Here is a 6,019-nt window from a genome sequence, read left to right on the forward strand (position 1 = left end):
ACGCTCTTTTTCCATTTCCCCCATTTATTCATTCAATTTTGAATTAAATTTAATCATGTTTTTCTCTCTCTTTTTTCAAATCTTACTCTTCAATTTACCAAATATTCTTTAATTTTTAGTCTTCTTCATTCTCAATATAATAATAAATAAAATAATAATTATTTTTATTTATTATTCAAAATCAAACTATGTATCAATGTATCATACAAGCATTCAATTTTTTTTATATTTATTCTCTTTTAGTTGTATTTAAAGTATTTTCTTAATAAAAGAATAAAAATAATACATTTTGGTAAAACTTAATTATTTTTCTATAATTTATTTATGTAATATTAAATTAAATATTCAAAGTAATAAAATATACTTCATTTTATAAAAACATACTTTTTAATTTTCGTTCAAGGCCTTGAATATGATCACGAAGACTATTATTTTATAACAAATTAATCATTCCGTCATTAATATTATTATTGTGATAATGGAAATATGATACGACACAACTGACCGACTAAGTTGATACTCTTCCGATCAGTCATTTAAGTCTCACTTAAAAAAAACATAAATAAAGAGGTTGGAAAGATGACGGAAAAAGAGCACGCGGAAGAGGATAGTTAGAGGGGATTGTTGAAGACTTGAAGTTGTTAATCGGATTAGAAGTATTTGGGTTTGATCTTCGAGTAAAATGGGATTTGATCGAAGTCCACATCTCTTTCCATTTATTTGTGGGTTTTGAGGTTTAGGCTTTAGCCCAGAAGATAACCCAAAATTACCGGAAGGATTCTTTCAGATCTCCCCCCAAGAATTTGAAAATCTGTTCTCCTCCTCTTCCACTGTCATCTTCCCCTACATTTGTCTCTCTCACTTCAACAGTTCTTCAAATTCCCATTCTGAAAAACAAACATCTTTACTTTCTGTGGCAACGGTTGTGTTTCCTTGAATTTGCTGAACCAGGAGAACGAGTTCACTCAACTTAGCAGCTCAGCATTGGGTCAGCACATTGTATCCCTTACTTCCACGACGTACGGGTTACTAAACCTGGTTCCGCCGCCTCAATCCTCTACTATGCCGCCCACTCCACCGCCTCCTTTCACCCTCGGATCTAACTTCAGTGAGTCCAAGTCGCTTTGGTCCGAACCTAGACCCGTCCCTTCCCAACCCGAGATCCTTAACTCCCCGGAACTCATGTCCAGCCTCGACGCAGATAGCTTCAGCTTCTCCCCGTTTCTCAACAGGGAAACTATTAACCCTAATTTCAGCAAAAGTGAAAGCCTTTCGAAACCGCCGCTTTCACGGGCTTCGCTACTGGATAAATTCCAGGCCGAAAACGCTGATCCTAATTTAAGCAAAGGCACCACCTTCTCCCGTTCTTCCCTGCAAAAGAAATTCGAATCCGGAAACGACAGCGTTTTGGGACCGTCACTCTTTGACACGTTCGAGCAAATGTGCCCGCCTAACGGAGGAAACAGAATCGTGATTTATACAACGACGTTGAGGGGAATCCGTAAAACTTACGAAGACTGTAACGCGGTTAGATTTGCAATTCAAAGTTTTGGAATTGTAATATGCGAACGGGACATTTCTATGGACCAAGGTTCAGAGAAGAGTTCAGGGAGTTAATGAAAGGAAAAGAGAAAGAATCGACGACCAAAATGACGCCGCCCCGAGTTTTTATTAAAGGGTTTTACATTGGGGGAGCAGAGGAAGTTATGGGGATCATGGACGAAGGTTGGTTTGGTGATTTACTTGAAGGCTTGCCGAAGAAAAGAGGAGAGGTTTGCCATGGCTGTGGAGATGTGAGATTTTTACCGTGTTTTCGATGCAATGGCAGCTGCAAGATGGCCGTGGAGGGGCAGAGCACGGTGGTGGTCAGGTGTACCGAGTGTAACGAGAACGGTCTCGTGCATTGCCCCGTTTGTAGCTGATAAACTGTGGGTGATCACTTTTGGTATATCTAATAATATTATCAATGTTGAATTCATGCTTTAAATGGTTTACCTTATTTGCTGCTATCCTTTGATAAAATCTTTGTGTTGCTTTATATGCAGTAGTTTTTGCAATGCCAATTTTAGTAATGCTGCTTATGCTGTGTTCATTAAACTCGGGAAGAACTTCAAATGTTGTTGATATCATAATTCCGGGCTTGAAGCCAACATTGTTGAAATTCCAAAGTCCAAATTGGTTGCACATTTCTATCGAAAGTGCAAATAATTAAATGCACTGAAAAAGGGGTTGTTTTTTTTTGTTGATTTTTTGACAATGGAAAAAGCTCAATTTTAGTCATTGTACTTTAGGGTATTTATAAATTAGTCCTTAAAGCTTCAACTATAAATACCCTAGTTCATTTAGCTTCAAAACAATCCCAAATCATTTTAGCTTTCTTCCAATACTAGAGAGAATTTAGAGAGTTTCTTGAGAGGGTTTTTCTCCGTTTTATCAAGAGAGAATTATCATTATTTTCTCCTTGGTAGATCGAGAGAGGTTGTAATTCCTATTTTTCTCATAGTGAAATTCTTCTACCGTTGCCTGTGGTTTTTACCCTATATTATTTAGGGGTTTTTCACGTAAATTTTGTGTCTCTTTTATCTTCAATTTTTATTTTCTCAAATTATCAGTTGTATTTTTGCTCTATCCGATAGCTGTCTTCCGCAACAATTGGTATCCGAGCCAGATTAGAGTGTGTAATATATGCTTATTGTCTTTGTGGTTGCCACCAAAAGGTGGATCCTCCAACATAAGAAAGTAAGAAGTTATTACCCATTCTTTGAAGGTTCTAGAGAACTATTCACGATAGTGAAATAGTGGGAGCTATCCGTAAAAGAAGCCATGGCAACGAAATTTGATATTGAAAAATTCAATGAGAGAAATTTCTCATTGTGGAAATTGAAGATGAAGGCCATCCTGAGGAAAGACGGTTGTCTAGCAGCTATCAGTGAAAGGCTGGTGGATTTCAGAGATGACAACAAATGGATAGAAATTGACGGGAATGATATGGCAAACTTTCATCTAGCATTAGTAGATGAAATTTGTCAAGCATCGAGGAGAAGAAGACAGCTAGGAGATATGAGATCATCTCACCAAATTGTACGAGGCCACATCGCTGCACAATAAATTTTCCTTAAGAGAAAATATACATTCTCCGTATGCCAGAATCTACTTCAGTGACGGAGCACTTAAATACACTGAACACTTTATTTTCTCAGCTTACATCCTTAAGCTGTAAAATATGAGAACAAGAACGTGTTGAACTTCTACTTCAAAGTCTACCTGATTCGTATGATCAACTCATCATCAACTTGACAAACAGTAATTCATGTAACACCCCCAACCCGTATCCGACCCGGATACGAGTCCGAAGTGTCACATTGACTTTTCAAACATTTATTCGTATAAAATAGTGAGTAATTTAAAACTTTTATAATATTTAACTTATTCAAAACATTTACAAAATATATCAGAGTTCATACAATTTATATCTTTAGACTACATGCCAACTACACTCTATACAGTACATATATTTTCTGATCTGACATTTGGTAAGGAGAACTAACATGTCTTGCTCCACATTACTCTCTACTCTTCTCGAAACCTACGTGTGAAACAATCACACGCTAAGTCGTTGACTTGGTGAGGCAATAAAACATAAATAAAACCACAAACCATTTCATATAACATAATGCATACTTATACGTATATCATTAATATACTCATATCATTATTACTAATTTCTTTCTATCACGTAAGCATATTGAACCTTTCTATACTCACCATCGAGTATCCATGTCATTTCACAACAAAGCATATATATATATAGTATCATAACAAGTTATTTTTATCTTTAAAGCCTTGCATTAGCCCATGTATACATTTGAGAACTTAAGGTATATGAGTACATTGAGGTTGTGCACTAATGTTGTCACCACAGCTCGTATCAATTCCCTCATGGGCACCGAACCTTAGTTCAGTATTCATCCCGAAGGACCAGTCCATAGATCCCGAAGAACCTAGGTAAACAGTCCATATGTCCCGACGACATAGGTAAACGTCTATATGTCCCAAAGACATAGGTAAAAATCCATATGTCTCGAAGGACCACATATCATTTCTAAGAATCATATACATATACTAGGGATCAAGTATGTCTCACCAGACTTCACACATGTTCCAAAGAATACATATATGTCCCGAAAGACCACATAGACCCTCGACTCTTGCATGCCAACTATACCACTAGCTCTCTTATCACATAACATGGGTATTAACATTCATAACAGTTCAATTTACTTATTCATATCCTTTCTCTTATGAACATATATCTTTCTTTTCAGTCACGTACCAAATGTACGTGTAATCATTGATCTTATAATCACATGTTCATTCTCTTCGGTCACATACCATATGTATGTGTAAACATATCTAATATCATATAACACGCATAACAAATGCATGTATTCACATAAATCATTTCTTATATCTTTATTCATATCACATATTCATATAAGCTCATATCGTATTTTACATATACTTTCCATATAACTTATATATATCATAATCACACAAATCATAACATTGATCACCAATCAATTAACATTTGAGGAGTTACTTCTTACCATAGTAACTCTATCACTGGCTCATCGCAAGCCAAATGTTTATTCAATAATATAAGTACAAATTAAATTGCACTCACCTTAGCTTTGCTTTGATTCGATTCTAATCCTTCAGTTGATTCAGAACGGGATCACTTCTATATCTACATAATCATACATAGATCTATATTAGTATATAAGTAATACTCTAATGGTTCACTCTTTAGACCAAGAGAAAAGTCAATTTCTTCTTTCAATAAGGGTATGCATCGATGCACTACTGATGCATCGGTGCATAAATACATTCGATGTTGTATTATTATTGAGATGCATCGATGCATGCCTTATTCATCGATGCACTAATTGCATTCGATGTTTCTATTTTAAAAGAGTGCATCGATGCACTACCTGTGCATCGATACACCTTCAAACAAATTTCTGGGTTTTAACCTTGATGCATCGATGCACAATGAATATGCATCGATGCACTCTGCCCAGAATTCTCTTTTTGAACCCAAAAATCATTCATTTTGGATTAAATCCTTCATGTTTCATCCCCTTTTTCATTCTTAACTCTAGTACACATACTTAAACCAATCTATATTCATTTATTTCATCTTAAACCTCAAAATCCTATCTTCCATATATAATTCAATAATTACATCAATTTTGCACATGTTTCAAATCCAATTCTATTACTTCATATCTCTTACTTATTGATAACAAATCAAATCAAACTTTCAATTCTTGTTATGAACTCTATTACAATATTTCATTCAAGATACTCTAATCTTTAATCTTTTCTATCTCCTTTATCTTTTGATCTTAAGATAACTTAAGCTTTCCTTAAGCTTAGTTATCATCTAATGATCAAAACCCAATCTTAAACTTAACAAATAATTAACTAAGTAGAAGACTCACCTTTGAGCTTGGAGATACGGGAGGAGAGGAAGAAGAAGAAAGAGAGTTTCTGGAGAAATCTCTCAATCTTTATCCCATATATATCATTATCTTATCTTTCCAAGTCAAATGACCACTTTGCCCTTAAAATCTTTAATAATTACTAACAACTTTTAAGATTTATTTTTAGATAAATCATTGAACTATTCTTCTACTTTAATCACCAAATTCTGAAACTTTACAATTAAGTCACTAAGCCATAGTTTGGGATGTTACAACTCTCCCCTCCTTATAAGAAAATTCATCCTCGAATTTTCACTGCATATTTGATAATAACATATCTTCTAATGTTCTTATGTTGCTTCCCTGACTTATTCTTTCTTGTCATCATCAGACACTACTTTTCAATCCTGTAGGTTTACACTATCTTTTTCGTTTATACATTCATCTTTTGTTGCTTATCATATAAACATAACCAGTAATATCAATCCATTGTTGTCTTTTCTCTCATTCGATTATGCATTTTTCCTTTGACC

General features: G+C 34.8%; 1 pseudogene; it reads left to right on the forward strand.

Moving 5' to 3' along the window:
* The first annotated feature begins 912 nt into the window (after nucleotides 1-912).
* Nucleotides 913-1,992, forward strand: LOC120205066 (annotated as a pseudogene).
* The last annotated feature ends 4,027 nt before the right edge of the window (nucleotides 1,993-6,019 follow it).

This window comes from Hibiscus syriacus, unplaced genomic scaffold (assembly GCF_006381635.1).
Source record: "Hibiscus syriacus cultivar Baekdansim isolate YM2019G1 unplaced genomic scaffold, ASM638163v2 tig00000376_pilon, whole genome shotgun sequence".
Taxonomy (NCBI): domain Eukaryota; kingdom Viridiplantae; phylum Streptophyta; class Magnoliopsida; order Malvales; family Malvaceae; genus Hibiscus; species Hibiscus syriacus.